This window comes from Sus scrofa, chromosome 3, assembly GCF_054392235.1.
Source record: "Sus scrofa isolate SSC_HxYL_T2T_F1_AM1 chromosome 3, Sscrofa_HxYL_maternal_Yorkshire_Landrace_v2.0, whole genome shotgun sequence".
Taxonomy (NCBI): domain Eukaryota; kingdom Metazoa; phylum Chordata; class Mammalia; order Artiodactyla; family Suidae; genus Sus; species Sus scrofa.
In genome coordinates this window covers 125,725,740-125,751,807 of record NC_139385.1, presented here as the reverse complement: position 1 = coordinate 125,751,807, position 26,068 = coordinate 125,725,740, and the positions used below count along the sequence as shown (strand labels likewise).

General features: G+C 58.1%; 1 protein-coding gene across 11 annotated transcripts in view; it reads right to left on the bottom strand.

Moving 5' to 3' along the window:
- The window catches only part of DNMT3A (DNA methyltransferase 3 alpha), a 107,251-nt gene extending 81,786 nt beyond the window's left edge, over nucleotides 1-25,465 (bottom strand). For 4 of the 11 annotated variants that reach the window (XR_014839302.1, XR_014839301.1, XR_014839304.1 and 1 more), the window contains exon 1: nucleotides 24,698-24,817. The gene's annotated coding sequence lies outside the window, so the exon portion shown is untranslated. 11 annotated transcript variants of the gene reach the window in all.
- Nucleotides 25,466-26,068: the final 603 nt, after the last annotated feature.

The following is a 26,068-nucleotide window of genomic DNA, read 5'->3' as shown; positions in this document are numbered from 1 at the left end:
AGGCGACCCTCTCAATGCATTTGTCTCAGGGCTGCCCAGAGGTCTAGAAGCACCCAGGGGCTTCGGTAAGAAAACACACTTCGAGAGAACTTGCGGTGGCCAGTGAGAAGAGGAAGGAGCGGGGGGAAAAGCAGAACATCGCGGGGCGCTGACCCCGAGGCAGACACCCCGAAAGGAGAGGAAGTACCCTTTCCTCCCCGCCTGCCTCTGCTCAGCCCCGCTACGGGCTGCACACGCTGTCCACACAGCAATACGGCTGACCTGGGTCAGTCTTCAGGCTCCTTTGTGTAACTCGATGGAACAGACTTGTCAGTCGGTGTCCCCGGGAGTCACCTAGCCCCATCAAAGCCATCCGGCACACCAGGGTCTGCCCAGCGCCAGGGTCCACTGTGGTGGCCAGGGCCCAGGCCTGGATACGGCACTTCCCGCCTGCGCTTGGAAGCTTCCTTCTTCTCCCAAGCAGCCCTGCTGGGGGGAGAGACCTGCTCCTGGGCCCAGGGCCCAACATGGCAGCGTGTGTCTACTACTACGACAACGGTCCCTGTCAGGCACGGCCTTGCTCTCCCAAGCCAAGGGGACCACCAGCGAATGCAAACCCTCGCCAAGGGAGTTCCCGTTGTGGCTCCATGGTAACAAAACCGACTAGCATCCATGAGGACTTGGGTTCGATCCCCGGCCTTGCTCAGTGGATTAAGGATCCGGCATTGCTGGGAGCTGCGGTGTAGATTGCAGAGGTGGCTCGGATCCTGAGTTGCTGTGGCTGTGGTGTAGGTGGGTAGCTCTAGCTCCGATTGGACCCCTAGCCTGTGAACTTCCATATGCTGTGGGTGTGGCCCTAAGAGGCAAAAAAAAAAAAAAACCAGAAAAGAAAAAACAAACCTCGCCAAGAACCCTACCGCAGTGACAGGCAGCTTTCATTTTCTCCTGTACGCGGCTAAGGTCCACAGTCGCCATGAAAAACGTTTATAACCACTTTAAAACACTGTTTTGAGGAACCCCATCCTGAAAATGTCTGATGCGGTGACCATCTCTCCTGCTTCAGTTACAACACTGCCGTGGAGCAGGACTGGAATCTTGAATATACACATCTAGTTGTGCTTCCTTCTAAATTCAATGTAGTAGAAAGATTTTTTTAAGAAGACATCAAGTCAGGAGTTCCTGCCGTGGCTCAGCGGAAATGAATCCGACCAGCATCCATGAGGACGCAGGTTCTGTCCCTGGCCTCGCTCAGTGGGTTAAGGATCCAGCGTTGTTGTGAGCTGTGGTGCAGGTCGAAGACGAGGCGGCTCGGATCCCGCGTTGCTGTGGCTGTGGCGTAGGCCGGCGACTACAGCTCCGATTCAACCCCTGGCCTGGGAACCTCCATATGTCCCGAGTGCAGCCCTAAAAAGACCGAAAAAAAAAAGAAGACATCAAGTCATAATATTGGGCTGAACAGAGAAAGACACCACCAACAAAAGGTGGGGTTCTGGAGAGCAGACTCCGAGTAGGCACATTTCAGACAGCACGTGAAAAGCGATTTAGAGCAGAGTCCTTTCAAGACACTTGGCAGATAGCACCTCGTCCCTCTAGGACCACAGGTAAAGAGGATGCATGTTTGAAAATAAACAAAAGGTGAATGAAATCAGTAAAATCCCTAGACCCAGCACCCCCAGAAGTCCGAAGGTTTACTCTGGAGAGCATGATAGAGGGGGTCTTTGCTCAGAGAGTCAACTAGCACAGTTGAGAGTAAGAGTAATAAACCAAAACCAAGGAGATGAAGTTATTTTAAAGGCTGATGCTGCCTCCCCGTCCCCACCCCCACTGGGCTCCTAGATCACCGGCTCGGCCGACCTTTACCTCCTTCTCTGGGGAAGCTCATCATTGCAAGAGCAAAGGCCTGAGGATACAGATACTGACACCAGAACCCCAATGGTGTCCAAGCAGCTTGTTTAGGTCAACCAATGTGGGATTTGCAACTCAACCAGCCCCGCCATCACGTTCAGAGCTTCCAGTTAGCTCTTCAGTTCCCTAGTTTGTTTTTGTTCTTTGGGGGGGGGTTTGTTTTTGTCTTTTCCAGGGCTACACTCTTGGCATATGGAAGTTCCCAAGCTAGGGGTCTAATCAGAGCTGTTGCTGCCGGCCTATGCCAGGGCCACAGCAACGCCAGATCCGAGCCATGTCTTCGACCTACACCACAGCTCACGGCAACGCCGGATCCTTAACCCACGGAGCAAGGCCAGGGATCGAACCCGAAACCTCATGGTTCCTAGTCGGATCTGTTAACCACTGAGCCACGAAGGGAACTCCTTCGGTTCCCTGTTCTTAATCCTGAAAGGACAACCAAGGACTACTAGACATCTGGGGAAGCCTCTAACTCGGAAGATAAAAATCAGAACAAATCCACCAAAACCAAACACAATTTGCAGGAAACAGACTTTATGCAGAGAAGATACTACATTCATGAAACAAGAATGTGATGTTATTTTAAAAAAAGAGCATTCAGAGCACAAAAAGGAATTTGTAGAAATAAAAATCATGCTAGTTGAAATATAAAAGTCAACAGAAGTGGTATATTAAAAAGGAAAAAAAATAAGAGTTCCCTGATGGTGCAGTGGGTTAAGGACCTAGCATTACCGCTGCTGTGGCTTGGGTTCAACCCCTGGTCTGGGAACTTCCATAGCCAAAAAAGAAAGAAAGAAAAAAATAAGAAAAGAGAATTGGTCCAGAAGTTTTCATATCTGAAAAAGAAAGAAAGAAAGAAAGAAAGAAAGAAAGAAAGAAAGAAAGAAAGAAAGAAAGAAAGGAAGGAAGGAAGGAAGGAAGGAAGGAAGGAAGGAAGGAAGAAAGAAAGGAAGAAAGAAACAACAAGAGGGGAGAAAGTTACCAATGAAATAATCCAAGAGAATGTCCTGGAACTGAAAGACATGAGTTGCCTAATTGAAAAGGCCCAGTGACTATCCCACACAACAGACGAAACAGACCCACACCAAGACACATCACTGCAAAACTTCAGGACCCCGAGACAAAGAGAAGACCCTACAAGTTTCTAGAGGGAGAAGAAGTGACATAAAATTTCAGGAATCAGGATGGCTTCAGACTGATCAGTGTTCGTACCGAAAGCAAGAAGACAAAGGACTGGTACCCCTGAAAAGTTTAAAATGATTCTCCAATTAGAATTCTCTACCCAGACTAATTACCATTTAAGTGTGAAAGGAGAATAAAGATATTTGCAGACACTCCTTCCTCGAGAAGTGGGAAGATGTCCTCGAAGATGCAGGAGGCCCGGGACCAGGTCTACGCGGTGGGCCCGAGACTCAGCCTGCTCTCTACCCTCTACCACTGAACCGTCTTTTTTCTTTTCTTTTTGCTTTTTAGCTGCCCCTGTGGCATATGGAGGTTCCCAGGCTAGCAGATGAATCGGAGCTGCCTGCCTACACCACAGCCAGCCACATCCACACCAGATCCAAGCCGCATCTGGGCCCTATGCTACAGCTCATGACAATACCGGATCCTTAACCCACAGAGCGGGGCCAGGGATTGAACCCGCATCCTCATGGATGCTAGTTGGATTCATTTTCACTGAGCCACAATGGAACCTCCTGAACCGTCTTTTCAACCTGACCAAACTACAGGTGTCACTCACTGAACTAAGTCTGTGGTCTGAACCTGTGGACTAAATGGATCTGGATGAAGACGGAGGGCTTCCCGGGCTATGTGCTCCCGACGGGGGAGTGGACTGAGCAGGGAGAGGAAGTCAGCTCCGGGGAACAGGGATTCCAACCAGAAGGAGGGCAGAAGGATGCCACGGACAACCACAAAGCGAAGTCCCAGAATGGCAGCCACACAAAACGTGCCTCAGGCCCAGAGAGCAAGGGAGTGGATAACTCAAAAACGGAACGGAACCGTTCGACCTGATGGGGCTGCCGTTACGAAAGCCACACAGACAGCTGATCAGAGGGGCGCAGGCATGAGTGACAAGTATAAAGAAAAGAAGGCAGATAAAGAAATAAGGTAATGATTAATTTCGGGGGGAAGGAAACTATTGCAGTACCATATAAGGCTCGGTTGAGTTCACAAGTTCATACATGTATGTGTAACATATGTATGCATGTGGACATATATATGCATGTATGTAGCTGTATGTATAAATATATATGTCTAGAGAGAGACTACATGTGTGTGTGTGTGTGTGTGTGTGTGTATAAAACATGGTGTATTAATTTCCTAGGCTTCTATTACAAATTGCCGCAAAATTAATGGCTTAAAATAACACGGATTTGTTTCCTGCAGTTCTGGAAGGTAGAAGTCCAAAGTGGGTCTCGTCACTGGGCTGAAATCAAGGTGCTGGCAGGCTGCATTCTCTTCCGGACGCCCTGGGGAGAACCCGCTTTCCTGACTTTTTCAGCTTCGAGAGGCTGCCCATATCCCTTGGCTCCTGGCCCCCTTGCATCGTCAAAGCCAGCAATGGCCCGTCTGTGTTCCTCGGACTCTCCTGCCTCTTTCACTGCCAAGGACCCCTCGCAATGACATGGGGACCACTCAGATGACCCACAGGAAATCGCCCCAGCTCACAATCCTTACCGTAGTCACATCCGCAAAGGCTCTTTTGCCACCTAAGGTAACGCATTCACAGGTTTAGGCGGTTAGGATGTGGCTGTCTTTGGGGGGGCCATCGTCCTGCCTGCTGCATGTATACATGTATGTATACTCTTTTTTTTTTTTTTTTTGGCTGTCTTTTTGCCTTTTCTAGGGCTGCTCCTGTGGCATGTGGAGGTTCCCAGGCTAGGGGTCTAATCGGAGCTATTGCTGCCGGCCTACACCAGAGCCATAGCAACGCAGGATCCGAGCAGCGTCTGTGACCTACACTGCAGCTCACGGCCACTGCAGATCCTTAACCCACTGAGCAAGGCCAGGGATCGAACCCAGAACCTCAGGGTTCCTAGTACGGATTTGTTAACCACTGAGCCAGGAGGAGAACTCCTGTATGTATATTCTTAGGTGCATAAAACCTCGTTGAAAGAACACTGGTAAGGTACCATTAATATAGCATGCCAACCACCAGAACTTTTAGGAGAATGGCTGGATAGAAATCCATCGTTGGCCGATTAAGAGAGCTAAATTCTTATTTACTAAAGAGGAAATCAATGGAAAGTGGAAGAGTCAAAAATATGCACATTACTCAGATCCACGAGATGAAACATCGCTAGAAGCAGCAGCTAAACGGGGTTGCCTCGAGGAGAAGGCAAGGAACAACTGCACTTGCTGAAGACACGCTCATCCCATTTGACATCTTAAATTATATGCATGTACTACTGTGAAGAACTAAAAAAATAATTTTTAAAAAGAGAGAATGGGTCTGGGAATAAGGGCTTGCATTCCAGCTGCAACCACTGAAGGAGGGGTTTGGCCTCCTCGGCAAGAGTGCAGCTAAGTCCTTCCACCTCTGTTACTCTATGAAACCATCACATCCCACAGAATAACCATCATCGGCTCCTCACACCCACACGGAGTTCCATCACCAGCTCTAAAAGTGGTACCTCCCTCCCCGCGCCCCCACTCTGCCCCTCACGAAATGCTTAATTCTTCTCCCAACACATCATTTCCACCCAGTCCAGCCCAGGCACAGCCTGGCACACCCCCCCCGACATTCCTCCCAAACTGTACTCTGCTGCCCACACCCCTAACCACAATCCCGGCTCACTCGTGAGCCCAACTCAGCCCCAAGACCCACCATGCAACCATCGCCTGGGGCTGCCAGACAGTCCCCGCTGTGTCAACTGCCACCTCCGCCACCACCCCGTCCCCGGCGCCATTCCCACCTTGCTCACCAACCCCAACCCCATCAGCAACCCCCCGCCCCGAGCTAATCCCCCCAAAGTCTCACCTCTAAGCCTGCTCCAACCAGCACCAACCTGACTGTCACCCCACAGTCTCGCCTCAACAAGAGGAATTATCCTCGTCCAGAAACAAAACCATAGTTACCCCAAAACTCCGATCCTTGCTCCATCAAAACGATCCCAATGTGTTCGCCACAAGAGCCTCTCCGGCTCCATCACGGGTCCTCTATTTGAACTGCTGAAAAACATGTGACCACCTGGGCGCCAGGTCCTTCTTTACCCTCTATCGGAAGTCTACTTTTCTCCTAGCGGACTTTGCTGTTTTGGGTCTATCTTGGTGCCTTCCCCTCCTTCCCAGTGGGGTTTCTGCGGTGTTTGCACTGATCCCACTCCTCACCCAAGTCGCAGAATGAGCACGTGACCAGGCGAGCCAATCAGAAGCCTCCCAGGAACATTTTGCCCCAGTGGAAAGATGCTAACCTGATAGGATGTGAGTCAGGACCTGCTGGCTGTGGTGGGGAGAGCTTGCCTGAGGACCAAGGGAAGAAACACTGAAGTCCTGGGTCCCTGGATCCAGCTGTACCTGAGCAAGGACACCTCTGAACCTCTCCGTAATGTGAGACTTTCCCTACTCTGGTGCGAGTGAGTCTGTGCCTTGCGATTGACAGTCTTAATCCGTAGGTAACCTCAACCTCCTGAAGTTTTCCCTGGGAGGCCTGGTTGCCTGGGTTCAGATCCTGGCCTTATTAGCATCAGCCGTGTGACTGGAGGCATCACGGGGCCTCGGTTTTCTCAGCTGCAAAATGGGGAAAATAACAGGAGCCACTTCACAGGCCTTCTGTGGGAATCAAAATGAGATGCGTTACACATGCTTCCGAGAGCGCCTACACAAAGAAAGTACTCTGAACTCTCAACAATTATGAGTCCCTGACTAATCCAGCCCACAGTTTTCTCTCCTTTCTTGAAATCCCTGGAGTGCCTGAGAGTGTACTTCACTCGAACAGGAGCTTGTACTGATTATGTTCTTACAAGCGGGGGGGGGGGGGGGGGCTGTGCACAGAGCTTTACAATGTCGGCATCCTGTTCATCCGCACACCTGCCTCACTCCACCCCTTTGCAATGGGGACTATTTTTATCCCCATTTTCTAGATGAGAAGAATGAGGTACAGAGAGGTGAGCAAAGCTGCCCACAGCCACAGAGCTGGCGAGGCTGGATCCAAATCCAAGAAGGTCCCCTGCTGAAGCTGTTTCCCGCTCCACCACCGCCTCGCACAATTAGCATGTGACCACTGCAGACTTATTAACTTTGGGCACAAAACAAAGTTCCCAGTCCGTGTCCCGCCCCCCTTTTTTAATTTGTGTTTTAGGGCCACACCAGTGGCATATGGAGGTTCCCAGGCTGGGGTCGAATCAGAGTTGCAGCTGCCGGCCTACAGCACCGCCACAGCAATGCTGGATCCAATGTCTGAAAGACCAACACCACAGCTCATGGCAATGCTGGTTCCCCCACCCGCTGAGCCAGGCCAGGGATCGAACACATGTCCTCATGGAAACTAGTGGGGTTACCGCTGAGCCACAAGGGGAACTCCCTTAGTCTCCCTTTCCTGGTGAGGCCTGCCTGCTGTGAGGGCAAGAGAGGGGTGGCAGCAGGAAATGCACCCTTCTAAGCTTAGCAGCCAGTGCCCCGCCCAATGCAGGAGTCATTCATTCATTTATTCCCATGGGTCCGGCGCTGTGCTCAGGGACGTGCATTGTCCCATCCCATCCTCCTAACCACCCTATGAAGTCGGTTCTGTTATTATTCCCATTTTTTAAAAGGAGAAACTGAGGCTTGGAGAGTTTAATGATCTCTCCAGGGCGGCACAGGTAGAAAGTCCCAGATGCATCTCCCAAGTCCTTACAAACAAGGCAACACTGAGTCACGGATGAGCAGGAGAAGCACAGACCCCACATCAGCTCTCCGTGCCCGCAGTGGGACGCCGGCCCACAGATAACAGCCTCGTGGCTGAATTTCCTATTTGAGCTTAGGAGGGGGCGCGAATACGTCCTGTGGGTGACGGAAGCCCAGAGAGTATCTCGTGTCCCACGCCACCCAATCCTCTGCTGGGTGATGATAAGCTTGGTGAGCTGGGGGCAGCAGGAAGCTGAGGGGAGACAGAAGGGCCTCCTAGACAGAGATGCTTATCTGCCAAGTCTTCCCCCACCCGCCCCAATACGGGCTGGATAAGGAGGAGGGGGAGGTCCCAGTACCACTCTCTGATTGCTCACTCTCTCGCAGCGGGAGGGAGGTGCGTGTCGTCACACCATCACTCTGACTTCCAGAAACGTCCTTCCCACCCAAAACCACCAGCTGCCCAGAGAATACCAAAAGCCACTGGCAACAGGCCAACGATCCTGCCATCCTGTTCCCCACTTCAAAGCCCATCTGTCTGGCTCTGGAGTCACAACAAGACGACTTGTGGCTCTCACGCCACCCGCGAGGCCGGGGCATCACCAGCAGGAGCATTTATAGTCACACCAAATGCTGCCGTTGTGGCGGCCACACTGGCAGAGATGGGGTGGATGAGACTCGTCTGCTCACACTCATGGTTACCATGACACAGCCCCCAAGGCAGGGACGGGGGAACAAAGGGTTGTACCCAAAATAGACGCTGGTAAGGAGCCGAAATTGTTCTGCGGAGCCAAAATGAGCCGAGAGAGTTCCGCACAGGAGCACGGTTTCCAAATGAACGTGGGGAGTCAGGAGCAGCCCTACGGGGGCCCGGGATGGTGTGCGCCGTGCCAGGCGGGGGGCTCCCCGCGCCCTGGGAGGCAGGGCGCGGGTGCTCAAGCTGAAAGGCCCTGTGAGAATCGGCCCTGCGGACCCTGGCGGGCCTGCGGCCACAAGCACAGCTCTGATTCCGTCCTCCCCTCGAGGGGGTGCATGGTCCACCCCTGTGATTCTTTTCCAGACTTTTCTAAAGAACGGTCCACACCTGCCAGCTCCAGAGCCTCTTACTAGACGCTTCCTCTGATCCCAGCAGCTGGTCCGCACCCCACCCAATATCTCCGAAAGCCCCCAGGGGTGCTGAAGGTTGTAATCCCACAAGGGGGACACTACAGTGGTTCCCCAGGAGGACACGTCGTCTACCTGGCTTTGGGGGACCCCTGCATGGACCACTGACCAACACACAAAAAAAGGACCTACTCCATGAGCTGGAGGGATTGATTCTAGTTACCAAGGAGACATTGGGTTGCTGGCACTTAGAGGCCAGGAAGATTACGCAGGGGATTCCTCGGGTACCTCTTAGAGCTTCCGGGACCAAAAGGAAGGGTTGGTGAAAACCTGCTGTAACAAAACCAAACAAACGGCAGGAAAACCAAGGGTGCAGAGCCCTCAGAAACCAAGGTCTGGGTCTCCCCATCAGGTAAAAGAAGCCTGCCCTGCTGCAGTTCTGGCTGCGCACAGAGGATTTACGGATGGGGAAAGGGAGAGAGAAGCCCGATGGCGGCCTTGGGGACAAATACAGAAATGAGAGCTGTAGTAGTTTTGCATATCTTCTATTTACTTGGTATGCAGGTGTGTTCCTCTGACACGGTAGCCACATTCTTCCTTTTCCTCTTTCTTCCCATTATTTTAAGTACAAGTTGATGGAAGTTAACTTTACAGTCTGGGTAGCAGCAGAGTCAGCGGGATGGTGACTGAATATGAGGTGTTATTCGTGGAGACAGTGATGGATACAGTGAGCAAGAAGAGAAAAACAACCCTTTTCTGGTCGGTAGGGGAGCTTGCACATGTGTAACAGGGGGCAGATGTGCGCTGTGCGGCCCAAGTAGCAGACTGTGCCAGTAATTCACTCGCCCTGCATTGCCCGCTCTGTGAAGATGCAGCTGGGCCCTTTAAAGAGTTCCCCTGTGCCAGCAGGAGAGACATCAACCTCCTGCCAGTAGAGGGCACTGCAGAGACACTGAAGGAGGAGTTTTCTTTCCCAGAACCAGTGTGGAGGGTTCCTGCATTTAGACAACTTCTCTAGCGGCCAGATCCTGCTGCCCCTGTGGCTTCCCTTGAACCCAGTCCTGTCCTGTCACAGCTTCTCCAGTGCCGGGCTCCTGCAGCAAGGGTGCTTCTCCAGCACCTGGCTCTAGCTGTGAGTGACGGGCAACAGCAGCCAGCAGCTTCACCCCGTCCTCCCCTTGGGCAGCCCAGGAGCACCGTGCCCTCCAGCAAGACCTTCCTCATCAACAACTCTCCTTGGGACCCAAAAAGAGGGATTTCCAGTGAGTTCCAGGGGGCAGTTTTCCAGCAAGTTCTGGCACCACAGTGACGTCACCATCCATGGAGCCATGGCCATGGCCTCTCCACCAAGGTCAGGATCTCAGCCCCGGGGGGGCCTCTTCCTCGGGACTCCACGGCAACCCTAGGTGTCGTGGCCGTTCTCACAGAGGCTATTCCGTCTTCTTTGCAGTTCGTTTTTCTTCTTACCCGCCAGTCTCTCGATACTCCAGTCCCCTGGTATCATGAATAAGCCTTTAAACTTCTCCTCTTCAAATCACGATGTGTTTCTGTCTCCTGAATCGACCCTGACCGAGAGTCACCCATGGCCTCAAAGGGCCTTTTTCCATTCTCCCCGTCCTTGAGGTCAATTCCGCCTCCTTGCTGGCGAATCATTCCTGCTTCAAGCACTCACTCAGCAATCGCTTACCGAGTGCCGTGGCCGAGGGTGAACCAGAGGCCCCTGCTTCGGCAAGTTCACGGGCAAGGGGATCCTCGGGCTCTCTCTCCCCACTCGGCTCCGTGCTCTTGGGCCTCGCTGGTCCTCGGGCTCCTCCGCTCAGCCTCCTGGGCTGGCCCAGGGTCTTGCTCCCAAAACTGCGCAGTGGGCACCCCTCTCGAGTCACACACACCCTGCTTCAGCTGCTCTCTAAATCCTCCTCCGCCGAGATGCCTGGGCTTAAGTGACTGCAGACTTCCGACGGCAAGGCCCCCACCTTTATCCTCACGTGCAGTTACCTGAGGTCCTCCCCTTTAGAACCAGATGCTTCATGCTGCCTCTGGCTCCTCTATGGGGAAGTGGCAGCCCCTTCCCTCAGCTGCCAAAGCCCCAAACCCCAGAGAGGACCGAAGTCCCACCTCCGCCGTCAGTCCCCCACACGGCACCAGGCGCCCGATCCCGGGGACCACAGCTCTGGACCTTGGCAGTTATCCTGTAACGCGTCTCAACACATCTGGTGTCTCTACCTCCCACCCCAGCCTCTCAGCAAAGATTTTCCACACATGGCTTCCTCAATCAAAACCCAGGATGCCTGATGAAAATGTTCTGAAACTGATTGTGGTAATAGTTGCACAACTCCATGAATGTACTAAAAACCATCCAATTGCACACTTTAAATGGGTGAACTGTATGGTATGTGAATTATATCTCAATACGGCTGTTATTTTTAAAAACCCTCTGATGCCGGTGATTTTCACACTCCGTAAAATCTAAACTCCAGTCTGGTGCTGCACTGAGGGCTGCACGGCGCGGCCTCAGCCTATTGCTCTGACCTGCCCCCCACCTCTCCCAGCGACGGCGCCACTCCAGGGCCAGTCCCCGGCGCCCAGCTCCCGGCCCCTGTTTGCGCACGTGTCCACACCCACATCGTTGGCTCTTCCGAGAGGGGGGCTCCTCCCAGAGGGCCCCAGCCCTCCCTCCCCCATCCCTCAGCATCCCCTCCCAGGGATCTTCCATCAGTTTCTGCTGTGCGGTCATTTAGCTTGTCACGTGCATACGTCTGTTCTCCTAAACAGGTGAGGTCGGAGCTCATGCCCTGCGCTCCGCTCTTCTTCCACTCGTCCCTCCCGGGCCCCCCTGTCCCAGGCGACCCCTGAGGCAGAGAAGACTGTGTGAAGCCAGCCCCAGCAGCCGCACCATCCCCGGCACAGGGTGAGGCCCCCAGCCCCCGTTCTAGGGGTCGCTCGGCAGGGCTCCCCAAGGCACCACACTAACGGGAAGGCCCCTGATCCGCCTGCCCCAGGCCAGGACGTATGCCCACTATGGGGTCTGTGGCCTCCACCAGCCCCCAGATGCCCCGGGTGCAGGGAGTCGGGAGGGACCTAGGTCAGGGTGCCCGTGAGCCACGGGGGTGCGGGGTGGGTTGACCAGCCAGCTGACCCCCTCCCGGGCCCCAACCAGGAGGTCCCCCAAAGGGTCTCGAGGGTCTGGGAGCTGCTGCTAGGGCACAGTGCCCCCTCACGGACGCGGTCAGAACTGGTCCCTGGTTTGCTCTCTCCTCACGCTCTACCCCAGCCCAAACCAAGCCATTCGTGGTGGGGGGGATGCAGGGGGTCGTGCGGGGAGAAAGAAGAGCCCAGGTTTCTGGGCAGCACATCCCAGAACCTCCAGCCCTGGCCCAGCAGCCGCCCCTGCAGCCCTAGGTGGGTTCCGCCACCTCGAACCCTGGCTCTGCCAGGCAGAGGCGGGCTTCCCTGCACCACTCCGTACAGTGGGGTGAGGGAGGAGAGGGCCCCTCACCTGGGTCTATCTAAGGATACGAGAGCATCTGAGTACTTGGCACAGGGCCTGGCACATGGTAGGCACTCAATAAATATTATTATTATTTTTTTAAAAGTATTCTGTGATTAATCAGGGCAAAAGGCCTGCAAAGTGTCCTTAGGAAACCTAGAGTGTCGCCTCAGACCACACCCAGGAATGGCTCTCACTGGCGCCTCGGACCGGCTGCTGCGGCCTGACCCAGAGGCCTCTCTCCCAGCTGATGCCGCGGGGCTCCCCCGGTCCCCCTGCCCAAGAGCCTCTGCAACCAGAATAAACAGCCTCATCACCAGCCCCCTTAACTGGCCACTGCGGCCTCTGGGGGTCACAAGCACACACAGAGACAGGGACACACACAGACGCACTCACATAGACAGACCCAGGCACATGTGGAAAGACATGCCTGTATGCACGCGTACATACACACACACAGACACACACACACTCACTCACTCCAGGCTCCCGGAACCTGGAGCAGGAGGATCCCCGGCGAGGCCTCCCTGCACATGCCTTGCACATTTCACCTAAAGTGTGGGCCAAAGAGGCATTTGGAAACCAGCTTGGGAACCTCATAACCATTCATAACATTGTTCTGAGAGAAAATACAAAACATTGCCCTATAAACAAACATTTGCAGTAGAATTCCTCCAAGAGCTAGGGATTGCCTGTGCTAGAAAACGAACAGAGCAAGAAGAGAGAAACCACATAAACTTAGTTCACCGCTGCAAAATTAATACCAATTACAAAAACATTTATGTGAACTGCTTACCATTTACACTTAATTACCATGCAGCACAATTACGCATACCATTACGGGCCTGCCAGATGAATGATGCTATACGTTTCAGGGGATTACACCACCACCTCCGTCCACACACGCCCGGCTTCCAGAGCGCTGACCCTGGGACAGGGGCACACGCGCAGGTCTGTACCAACCAAAGAAACGCTGGTTTCCACGCTCAAGTTGACAGTGGTGCCCCAGCCCCCCAGCCCGAGACAGCCTGACCCTGGCCCATACCTTCCTGCCAACGTCCCACCACGGGAGCCCCTGCTGAGACGCCACCTTCCCACCAGAGCCTTCTCAGGAAGGCAGAGAAGCTGCAAAGCTCTCCCGGTGGGTGCGGCCGCTTGTCACAGGGGCCACGAAACAGCCCAATGGCCATGACAGGGGCCTGCGCACAGAGAGAGCTGGCCTCGCTGTCCAGACCAAGGGCACCTCGAGGCTCCACTAGAGCACTGCACCCCTTTCCCTGGCGCGGAGAGCCAGCTACCAGGGCAAGGTCCCAGCCCTGCCCTGCCCAGGCCCTGGATGGGTCAGCCTCTCCCTCCCTCGTCCTCTGCTCTCCACCAACCCCCACCTCCTCTTCATTAAAAAGAGAAAAGGAACACACCCTCTCCCCTCATTCCCATTGAGCTCAGCAGGTGCTCTTCAAATACACTGGGGTGACTCAGGCTTGGGGAACAGAGAGTCCATGGAACATGATAAACGGAGCTTCCCAGGATCAAGGAATTCAGAAGGGACAGGGGTCAGGCAGGACGGGCCTCCTGGGAGTCAAAGAGCAAGAGGAGGCTGAGCAAGGGGCAAGGCGGGCGGGCCCGGGCCTCCTCAGTGCCAGACAGGGACCAGGCACGCCTGAATTTTAATCCTCAAACACCTGCAAGGCCACCTGCAGAGGGATCCTTTTGGAAGACAGTGACATAAGATATCCAAGTTTAAAGCAGCGTTTGAAACAAACAAACCACAACGCAAGCCTGTGAGGTTGTCTCCACTTTGCAGATGGCAAAATTGAGGCTGCGAGGGTGCTCTGCGGAGGACCCAGGAGATGGCAGAGCCAAGGTGAAACCACTGCTGCCCAGTGCCGAGTGTGGTGTCCCTGGCACGGTGCCATGCTACCTCTTGCCTCTGCCCAGGGTTCAGTGATGCCGACCTGGCTCATGTCATTTTTCTAGAAATTCTTTGGAAACAGCCCTTCCTGTGATACCCAAGAGGCTCATGTTTCTATTTTAGAGAAACACTTTTTGTTTCTTTTCTGTTTGCTTTCCAAGACTGCTCTCCCCTCTCATCCCCTCCTACCTTGGCAGACCTGCCTCTGAAGGTCAAGTCTGCAGCTCATGCACCAGGCAGCGGGTGAGGAGACCTACCCAGGTCCTGCAGGGGGAGTTAAAGGCCAGGGTCTAAGCCTTGCAGCGCTTCTCTGGGGTAAGCTCCTGAGAAGCAGAAGCCCCTGCTCAGGCCCTCAAACATCAGTATCCCCAACGCATGAGGTACAAACGCCTGGTCAAATCACTTCCCTCCTTAAAAATCTACAGGGATCAGGAGTTCCCGTCATGGCTCAGTGGTAATGAACCCAGCTAGTAACCATGAGGACACAGGTTCAATCCCTGGCCTCGCTCAGTGGGTTAAGGATTCGGCATTGCCGTAAGTTGACAATGCGGCTCGGATCCTGTGCTGCAGTGGCTGTGGCACAGACCGGCAGCTGCAACTCCAATTTGACCCCTAGCCTCAGAACTTCCATATGCCGTGAGTGCAGCCCTAAAAAGACCAAGGGAAAAAAAAAAAAAAAAAAAAAAAACCTACAGGGATTGCTACCAGCTATGGAATAAAACGCACAGCCTCTCTAATCCGTCACCTGGACCCTGCCCCTCCCTGGGCTCTCTCTCCGACAAACCCGGCCCAGCACTTGTGCAAATCCCAACGGCCCTGGAGTCCCAGCTCCAGTCCTGCCTCCCACGGGAAGCACTCCCAGATCCCCCCGCCAGACTCCCTCCCAGTGGATGGCACCTCCACCCATGCAGCTGGCTGAGCCAGAAAGCAGAGTCACCCCGGCTTCCCTACCCGCTCCATCACCCAGCCACTCCCAGGTGAATGCCTCACAGAGCAGCCCCCCTCCATGCCTACACCGCGGCTCCCCCGCATTTCAGCCCCAGCCTTCCGCCTGGGCTCCCTGCCCCCCGCCTCACCTGTCCGACCTTGGCACCTCAATGCCTGCAGGTGGTCTGTCTCAGATACTCGCAAGGGCAAGGGCATGCATCTCCAAGCCCCAAGCCTATCAGCGGGTAACATCCCAGCCCTCACGGTCCTGCTCAGCCCAGCCCTCCGGCCTCCCAGCACACCCCTCCACCCCCCCATCGGGGAGAAAATACCCTTGACCACTCGGCCCTGGAGACCCAGCTCCAGCCTCAGCTCCATCAGAAACCCTCTCTGGACCGTCCCTCCCCGCTCAAGTGAGACACCCCTGCCCAGAACCCCTGTAACACCCCAGGCACTGGCTACCGAGCTCCCTCCATCCACCGCGGACGCGACGGTCACCCCGCCAGACCCGCGCCTCCGCTGCGGGCTCCTTGAGGGGCAGCTCAGTCTCCTTTATCTTTGTAACCTGTGCCTGACACGTAGTAGGTCTTTAATCAATGAACAGATAAGTGTTATTTGTGGCTCTGAAGCAAGGGCCCCCAGAGAGGACCCTCGAGAGCTGCCCGGCCTGCCCACCTGGGGCCCCGGCATCTCACCCGTGCCGTCTCTCGGAGTCCAGGCTGCACGGAGGATGCTGACAAAAGAAAGTGCAGAAGCAACTGCCTGCCCACCGGGCCTCCCAGCTGAGCTCCCTGTACCAGGCAGGCCCTCAGGCCACTGCTGGTTGAGCTGGGAACCACAGGCCAGTGACAGAGTGGCAACAAGCACCACATTGTTGCTGGTAAGAAAACCATTAGGAACCGTCGCTGCGCCCCAGCTGTGGTCTAGACCCTCCCATGCCTGTCTGTGGGCCAGGGGGCAGAGCCAGCCCTGCCAGCAGGCCCAACAACTCGGGGAGAGGCCACTGCCTGCTCTGGACCCAAAGAGGCCAAAGGGCAGGGAGGGAGAGGGCCCAGGGCCTGGGGGACGCGCTGGGTCCCCGGTGCGCATGGACTCCAGAGATGGATGGAAGTGCATCCAGATGAAAGGCCAAGTTCAGCAGACCGGGCCTGAAGGGCTCAGAAACCAACCCGCCAAATCCTGGCTTTTCAGAGGAGGAAACAGGCCCTGCCTCCCCTCAGGGCGTCATCTTGCCTGGTCCCCTGAGTCACCCTCATGCAGCCCTGTCCTGACCCCACTCGGAGAAAAGGAACTCACACCTCCTGAGCGCCTACCCTGTGCCAGGCACAGTGCCGGCCGTTTTCGTACAATTATTTCATTTGATTCGAGCAACACCAATAAGACGTGGACGCTATTCTTATATCCCTGACTCACGGATATAAAACCCTGCAGCTCGGAGTCTTGGAGGTCGTGCAGTCACTGTAGTAGCAGTCGTAGGGCCAAGATGCAAATCAAGGCCTGCCCGCCTCCCATCGTCACTTCTTTGCCCTGCCCATCCGTCCCCAGGCAGCCTGGGGCCAGGGGCGGGCTACAGAGGGACCAGCTCTGGGCTTGCTTCCATGCTCCTGTCCTTTTATTTATTTTCCTGCCTTACTCCAGGGGTGGGGCGGGGCCAGAGAGGTCCGCATACCCTTTCTCATGTCATCTTTCTTTTTTTTTTGGATGAGCCTGCAGCTGGCAGAAGTTCCTGGGCCAGGGATCAAACCCATGCCACAGCATTGATCCTTAACCCACTGAGCCACTAGGGAACTCCTCGTGTCACTTTTAACAGGGGCAGCCTCAGAGGGCAAATCAAGCTCCCAGATAGCACCCATGGGTGGGGGGCTGGGGGGACTGGGCCGTGGAAGGGGGAGGTCGGTGCTGTTGCCCAGTGACAGGCAGAGGAATTTGTATCTGCCCCTCCTCACCTTTCCACCCTGTCACCTGGGTCACTGCCACCTGCTCCCAGGCCTCCAGATCAGAGTCAGGCACAGCTTGAGCCCACATGCCAGATGAGTTTCCCAGGCATCCCTTCCACCCCCAGCAGGGCCTCCTGAAGCCCCGTCTTGTCCTCCCTGCACGTGGCTCCCCAGGATACGCCAGGGTTGGGTCACTTGCACTCCCGACCAGGCCCGAGGCCCTGGATGTATCTCCAGGTCCCAGGAGCCGTTTGGGTGCCAGCGGCGACCAGACCAAAGCCTTCAGGGAAGATCCTCGAGGATTTGTTCCCCATCCTGGGTCAGAACTCAGTCTCCATCACCATCCCTATAGCTTTGGAAGCTAACGTGTTCTGCCGCAGCCAGACCACGTTCCAGGTGCAGCCAGCTGCCGGTTCTCCACTCTCACCCGAGCCCTACCAGCCCAGGCCTTCGCCTGGAGACCACAGGGTCTGCAATAAATCCCCCTGCAACCTTTCCAGAAAAGCTGAGTACCTGATCGGCCCCACCCTCGGCCGGCAGTCTCTTACGCCAGTTCCCCAGTTCCGTATCTATTATAAAAGAGCCTACCCTTCCAGCCCAAGGGCGATGCAAATTTTTTTTCAAGTTCTTATCCAGAAGCTTTGAAAGTGTGGTTGTATTTCCGTTGTTGTCGTCATTAAGAAAGGAATGCATGTGCCTTTACATTTTTGCAAAGGTTACAAAAGCGTGTAAAGTAAAATGGCAAGGAGGCTGCAGACCCGTTTGCCAAGTTATTCTTCCAGAACGACGGTGTCTGAGCACGTGCAAGCCCACCGATACACATACTGGCGTATATTTTAAAGGAATTTGACAAAAAGAAGACCACACTCTGTACCTGCTTATTGAGGGAACCGCACACCCTGTCATGGACACCTACCACGTCAGGACAGACGCGCTTACGACCTCATGTCAAAGGCTTCGGGGGAATCCCGTTAGATTCCCCTTTATTCATCAAGTGAGGTATCCTCTCGGAATCTATAAAGTTAATCGCGCAGGACCCCTCCTTCGACAAGCCCCTTGTCAACAGGTTCTCTGACGGCTGGAGAGCTGGAGGATCCCTGGCATGGGCCCAGGCACCCTCGCCGGCCCCTCCCAGGGTCCTCTGGAGACACTCGGATGGGAGGCAGGCTCCCAGCGCCGCCAGCCTCCCCGTCCAGGCATTACTGGACATTCACCATGATAGGGCCCATGTCCAACCTATGGCTCAGTAAAGCACAGATCTGACCTCACCATCCCATAATGTGCCCTCTGAGCATCTCTTAACCTTTCCAAGTGAGGACCCCTGGCACACCCGGATCTAGCCGATCTCTTAGGTCTGGAACATCTTCTGCACTGACCCCTAGATCCATCTACGCAGCAGCACCGCGGGCACAGCACTAGCTTAGGAGCCAGGACACCCAACTTCCAGCGCTCAGTTACTTGCTATGAGAGCTGGTCCTCCGTCCTCTCTGTGCACCCAGACGGGGCAGCTAACGACTGGCTCAGAATTAAAAATGACCTTGACATTTGAAACAGAAACAGAGAGGGAAGATCAATAGGGATGACAGTGAGCAGGGCCGTGACCGCAGGAAAGAGAAAATAGGAACCTGGTTATAGACGGAAATTAGGCTGGGAAACCTGGGGGGTCAGAGGGGACCAGGGCAGGACGGAAGTGGGCAAGGCCGAGCCACGGCTGAAAAACAAAAAATTCTCCTCCCTGCTGGATTCGGGGAGGAAAGCCTCAGGCGTCCACACCTCCTCCCCCTGTCGCTGTCCTCCAGACAGGCCTGCGATGTGCTCAGCAAGGAAGATGTAGCCTGGCGGGCCCTGCCCACTGGCTGTCCTTGTGGGGGGCCGCCAGGCATCCACAGCCACACCCGGGGGCACAGCCGCCAGCCTGGGGCACCTCCCCTCCAAGTTGGGGGGCTCAGTTCTGCGGCAGGTGGAGGAGGGAGGGCAGAGAGCAGGGCAGGGGCAGGGTCTGAGACCCACCCTGCCCCACCCCCATCCGTTTCCCAGATCTGGATGCTGTGGGGGCGGGGGGCTCAGCCTGGGGGAGGGGATGCAAAAGGAGACCTCTGGAAGGGCAGGCCAGGGACCCTCCTGCCGCCCCGTTCACACCACCATTGCCATCACTGCCAGAGACCTTGCTCGCGGGTGCTCCCCTTAATCGCCACGACCCCCCGGGGTTGGTGTAATTTAAACCCTGCTCTGTTTCCCTCCAAGTCTGAGCTCTTAAGCTCTGGTCTATGGAAGAGAAAGCAATCAAGACGCTAAACCAAAAGGGCTGGGCTGGGCTGGCCCCTTCCCCTCGTCCCTTTCGTCCCTCGGTCTTCTCCCCACCCACCCACCCACCCTCCAGCCACCGCAAGCAGGAAAGTTCTGGGCGATTCTCCACGGGCCATACAGGAGTTACAGAGCGCAGGGGCCCACTCCCCGCATATCAGCACAGGCCGCAGGCTGGCCTCCCGCGCACCGAGGCCCTGTTCACCTCCCCAGAGTGTCCGTCACACTCCAGCCACCCCATGCCCGACGGCTTGGCTTCCTCTCCTTTTCTGGAAGCCCCATCTCTGTGTTTTGAGGCTCATCACAGATGCCACCTCCTCCAAGAAGCCTTCCCCAATCCCCCCACCTGGCTGTGACCTCACTTGGAGCACTTTATTGCCCCCTTTCCGGTGACCTTGGTCCGTGGTCATCCATTAGCTGGGCCCGTCCTAAACTCACCCTGCGTCCCCTCAAAGCCCAGCACAGGGCCTTGCCCACAGGAAATGCTCTGCCAGTCTCTGGTAAACGGAAGCAAACAGGCTGCACCCGGCACAGAACGGCAATAAAGGGCTGAAACTAGAGCGTGAGGGATTTAAGGTGGCTGCAAAGGCAACCTGTTGACAATGCGATCTGTTAAACTCTGGAAAGAGCCGGCTAAGGGGGCGCAGGAGCCTCCCACTTCCAAGGATTTTTCAATCAGAATCAGCACTTTCGTCATCTGGCCAAGATTTTCCAAAAGAGGCGGGAAGGTGGACAAGCCCTCCCAGAGCACCTCCTGCGGTGCCGGCCCACGCAGGCAGCCCCAACCGTGGCAGTAATCACGCCGACGCCGAGACCCCCCCTCCCCCAAGCATCATCTCGGGTCATCCTTCCAACCACCTGAGCCGAGGCTGGTCTTATTTCCCCATCACAGGGGAGGAAAGGGAGGCTCAGAGAAATCGCTGCCCCAGATCCCCCGGCTGGGACCTGTCAGAAGGCCGCTCCTCCTTCGGTGCCTCAGGACAGGCTCTTGTCCAAGCAAGTCCCTGTCCCCACGCGGCTGCACACCGAGTACAACAGAAATATGCAGACACACGTGCACCACACCGTGTCCTGCCCACACACTTAGCCAAGGGGAGGCAGGCTTGGACAGACACACACACCTGTGACACGGCATGGATCTCAGACTTGGTAGGGGTCTTTTAAGGAAAAAGAGTTAACGAGAGAAATGCCTGAAAACGAGCCTTCAGGATCTGAGTGGAAAGGAATCTGGTACCTTTGTTTACCACGAAAGCCCCGCTCAGGAGCAGCAAAGCACACAGGTCCCCAGAGCCGCGCAGCCTCAAAGGGCGGGCGGGCCCCTGCCCGGCTCTCCTATCCATTAGACACCGAAATGGAAGCAGAAACAATTCCCACCGGCCATTCCTTGGTCCTGTTGCCTGCTCCCAAGCCGGAGGCCAGAGACACAACTATCGGTGGGGCATGGGATGGGGGAAGGGGACACAGCACCAAGTTAAGGACCCCCAGGCTCAAGAGGCAGCAGCAGGAAGGGCCAAGGGAGGGGAGCGTGTGGACTCACCCTGCTGGCCTCGGGCTCCCGGTAGCACTTCCAACCCTGGAAGACACGGGGCCTGGCCCCATACGAAAACAGCCCCCAGCCTAAGCTCCAAGTCTTCCCGGAGCTTCAAGTTCTCTGTCAACCCTAAATTCCCCAGCTTGGATTCTAATGGTAACATTTCAGGCCCAAGGATGGGGAGAGGGGGATCTATTTTTAACTCGCCCATTAGAGAGCTGGCAAGATTGCTCTCAGAGTCCCCTTTCTATCTGGTTCCCAAAAAAAGGAGCCTTGATGGAGTCTGGGCTCATGCTCGGAAAGAATGTGGGTCTCTCAGGGGGGCCTGCACCTAAGGAACTGACCTGTAAGTAGGCGATGGCCATTCGGGGAAGGCAGAAGAGCAGCAAGCAGAAGAGAGCCAGGCCATCCGCCAGGCCACCAGGACGACGACAGGGGTGGGAAACATAGATGCAGCAAGCTCCCCCGCCATTCAGCAGATGCCAAATGTCTGATGGGGGACCCAGAGGCGGCCAGGGCAAGGTCCCTGTCCCGTGGAGACCAGACAGACCGACATGCAGTGCAGGAGCCCAGGAGAGCTGCAGCAAGTGACAGTCTAAGTTCCCGGGAGGGCAGGCCTGGCCCCATGTCCTTCCAGCCAGGTCACCCAAGGCAAGGATTTTATGGCGCGTCCTGTCTTCCTTGCAGGCTTTTTCAGAGGACCAATGGCAGTGATGTGTGACTGCGATAGTAAAAGATCCATAGGGGACTCAGGAGCTTCCTGTGAACTGGACTCAGGGAGGACACTCGGGAAGTGCGCGCGCACACAAATTCACTAGTAAACCTACAGAAGGACACACACATGTGAAGGCTCAGTCGCAGGCCGTACTTTTACACGCACTGTGGCGTCAGAGGTGACAAACCTGTCTCCTGAAGGGCCCCCAGCCCTCACACCACCTTCTCTTTCCAGGGCCCCCCCGCCAAGAGGCCCTGCTCTTCTCCCCCAGACCTGCTCTCTGCGGAGGCCATTCCTGATGCTCGCTCTGTGGTGAAAAAAGACCACCCCGCCCCCATTCCTGGATCTGAAATTCCACAGCTCGAATCAGAGCCATAGAATTTAAAAGCTGGACTGGACCTTCAAGCTGCAGTCCAACCCCCACCCCACAGAGGAATCCTGTCCGCAGACACCCTGACACACGGCCATGGCTGTCCTCCCCTCGGCTTCTCCAGGGCCTGGTAGGGGGGCAGCCCTTGACCTGTGCAACTGTCGCTCCTTGAAGGAATTCACTCTAGAAGGAATTCACCTTTCCTCAGGTCGGCTTCCTATTCCAGGCCCACATGCCTGGGAAGGAGAACACGGAGCACCAGGGTCTGCCTGAGCCCGGAACCGTGCATCTGATGAGTAGCTGAAGACGAGCACAACAAGGAGCTGGACAAGAGGCTGGAGAGGGAGCCTGGGCCCAGAGACGTGGGGCCCGTGAAGGGAGGCGGGCAGGTGCCAGACCCGCTGCGCAAGTTTGCCTGGGCCCCTGCCTGCGTGCGGCACATGTGCACACATGCACACACACGCACAAAGACTCACACTTTCTCCGAGGTGCCTGTCCAACAGCCCCACCAGGGCCTCGAGGGGACCTGGAGGCAGAGGGGGACCACCTTGCTCCCAGAACAACTGACAACCCAAGCCTCCAAACCCAGGCAGCTCAGGAGACGGCCCCTGCCAGCAGAGGGGACAGCCCAAGGAGGGTCTGCCTGACAGCTGGGCTCCCCAGATCCCACAGGCCAGTCCCAACACTCCAGCAACGCCTAAGGAGGAAAGCTTCCCTGGCTGCAGCTGTCACATCTGCCTGGGAGGGAGGAGGCACAGCCGAGCAGCACCTGATCCCAGGATCCCTTCGCAGCCCGCCAGCCCAGGAGGCCGCTTCAGCCGCTGGCAGCCCTGGGTGAAACATGAAGACTGACCAGTCCCCCAGGGATGCTGATGGCAGTCTCTGGGCACGGCAGCGAGGGGCACGCTGGGTCACAGGGCGGCCGGCTCTTCTCCTGCAGGCTCCTGTCCCTGCTGGTCTGGGAGGGGGCGAGCGGGGCGCCTGGGGCCCGGGCCCTTCCTCCCGCGCCTGCCGCAGGCCGGTGCTGCCCAGCTGGGTGCACGACGCCATCTTGGGTCAAGGTGCAGCCGCGGGGGGCTCCCCCCGGAGCCGGCTTGGAGAGCCCCTCACTGCCCACCCCGGGCGGGCGCCAACACCTACTCAACTGGCTTTGCAGTAAAGTGAGGAGGGAGGACGGAGAGGATGGGGAGAAAGGGGGAAATAACAGTCGAGGGGGAGGGAAGGGAGTGGGTGCCCCCAAGAAGGGAGGCTCCAGGAAAGCGAAATGCAGTTTGGCAGCCGGAGGGCCGCGGGCCCCAGCGATGGGGGGCTGGGGGAGGCCGGGGGCGGGCCCTGGACCCTTGCCAGCTCGGTCCGAGCAGAGGGGGAGGGAGGGCAGGGCGGCCTGGGGGAGGGGAGCCGGGGTGAGGGCGGGACACGGACCGAGGCCGCCTGCGGCTCCGAAGCTTGGGGTCACTGGGGGCGCAGGGACTTGGGGCCGAGCACCCCGATCCACAGGCTCGGCGAGGCCTCGTCCTTCACCGTGCAGATGCGAAGCTTTCAAGGACACGTCTGCACCGGCCCAGCGGGGGTGCGTGTGCGTGAGTGTGTCCGCGTGCGTGTGAGTGTGTGCCGGAGGGTGGGTGCTGCTGCAGGGGGCGACCCCAGGCGCCCCCACCCGCAACGCTCGGGGCCGCAGCCCCGCAGCTCCCACCCCTGCGTTTTCCGGCCCCCGCGGCCCCGGCCCGGGATCTTCGCCCGCCCCCGCCCCGCCCCCACACTGCGGCGCCGCCACCACCGCCACAGCCGCCGCCGCCGCCGCCGCCCCGGCTCCCACGGCCCGAGGCGGGGGCAGGGAGGAGCCAGGCACGACGTCCCCCCAGCGCGCGGCCCGGCTCTAGGCGGAGAGGTGTGCCCCCCAAGTGGCACTCTCCCCACCCCCGCCGCCCCTCCCAGATCCGCTCGCACCCCGCACCCCCAGCCACAGGTGGCCGGAGGAAGATCGCAGCGCAGCGCTCCCCGGCCCGGCCCCCCGATCACCCCTCGGTCCGCCCCCGGGGGCCTCCCGGGTCCCCCGCCCGGCCGGGCCGAGGAGGGCCGGGAGCCGGGGGGAGGGGCGGGGGGCCGGGTCGTGCCAGGCTGCCATTTTCTGCCGCCGCCGCGGAGCCTGCGCGGGGCCCGGCCCCCGCCCCCCTCCCCCGCTCCCTGCGGGCCGCGGCGGGAGCCGATTATTCCGGGTCGGGGTCCGCGCCCTCCGGCGTCCCGGCCGCAGGCCCCAGGCGCGGCCCCGGGGCGGGGGCAGGGCCCGGAAGGCGGGGGCGGCCAGGCCGGGGCCCCTGCGGCAGCGCCGAGCCGGGCACCGCCGCTGAGGCCGGCGGCGGAGGGGCCCCCCGCGGCATTGTATAGACTTGAACTTGAGCCCGGAGCCGGGCGGGGGCGCGGAGGGGGCTCCGCGCCGTGAGCGGGCGGGACGGGAGGGGGCGCCTGCCGAGCCCGCGGGGACATAAACAAACCCTCAAATCCCCCGCGCCGCCCCGGCCAGCCTGGCCCGCCGTCGCAGCCCGCAGCCCTGGCCCCGCGAGCGCCCGGCGCCGAGTTGCGAGGGTCCGGGAGCGTGCCCCGAGCCGGGCACTGCCCGCCGCCGTGCCCCCCGCCCGGCTCCCCTCCTCCCCGCCCGCCTCCGGGCCGGCCTCCCGGGCCGCCAGCAGCGGCGCTCATTACCGTGTGGCCGGTGGGGTCGGGCCGGCCCGGCTGCGCGCCCTAGTGCCGCGGCGCCGCGTCCCGGCTCGTCCTCTGCTCTCGCCGCCGCCGCCGCCGCCGCCGCCGCCGCCGCCGCCGCCCGCGCGCCCTCCCTCCCTCCCGGCCCGCCTGCCTGCCTCGCTCGCTCGCTCCCTCCCTCCGCTCGCTGTCGCGCTCCCTCTCTCCGCCTCCTCCGCCCGGTCCCCCCCTCCCACCCCTTCTCTCCGCCTTCCTCCTTCCCTCCCTACGGCCGCCCGCGGGCCCAGGCCTCCGCCCGCTGCTCGCCCCCCGCGGCCGCGCTGGCCCGGGCCCCGGCGCTGCGGAGCCGGCCCGGGAGGCAGCGCCGGCTGGGGGGCCCCGGGGCGCCGCGGCGGGAGCGGCCTGGGCGCGCGGCCGGTCCTAGCGCCCTCGGCCCGACTTCCCGGCCCCTGCGGACCCGCTGGGGGTCCCCTCACGCTATGGGACGGAGGGCCGGACCCCGCAGCGCCCCGACTCTGCGCTGGGCCCCGGCACCCCGCCTTGGCCGCGCTCTCTGCCACTCCACCGGGGGCCTGCGGCAACCATCTCCCCGCGGGGCTCCCCGCTACCTGGCGCTGCCTCTGCGCTGGGTCCCCGCATCCAGCACTGGCCGCAGGGACAGCGGCCCCTCCTCTCCCCCGGCCGGTGTCAAGTGCCTCCCCCCTGGCAGCCCGCGGAGCCCCCGGCGGCCTTCGCCCTGCAGTTCTCCCGACCTCCACCAGAGCCCACTGCACTCTGCCTGCCTCAGCACTGGGGCTGGGGACAGCAGCGCCGGCCCATCCTCGCTGCAACCCCACGCCACCCGCCACCCCCTCCAGGTGCCGCCGCCGAGTGGAGGCCAGCCCACTCAAGAGGGCCAAGGTCGGGGCGCCAGGCCCATTCAGGCGTCTTGGAGACCCAAGCACCCCTATGGGATGAGCCCCCTTTAAGGTAGTGAGTTCCCCGTACCTTGAGGTGTCCAAGTGGAGTTGAGTGCCCTCAGTTGGTCAGTGGAAGACTGAAAGACTTCAGGAGTGGGAGGTGGAACTAAATGACATTGAAAATCCCTTCCAGCTCTAAGATTCTGTGCACACCTACACTCCACCCTCGTGCTTACTCACCCCTTTACCGTGGGGGTTGTTCTCATTTCCCATAGAGTTTCCAGGGCTCCAGGTTTCTGACTTGGGGCATCTCTGTCTCCTTCCATCAGCACAGTCATCCTCTGCTCATCACTCTCCCAACTGCTACCTCTAGGGGCTTGGCGCTGCCCCCCCCCACTCCTGACTCCCCAGTCTGGCTCCCCCTTCTGCCTTTGTGTCTACCAGTCATCCCCCACTGTGTACCCCCATTCCACCT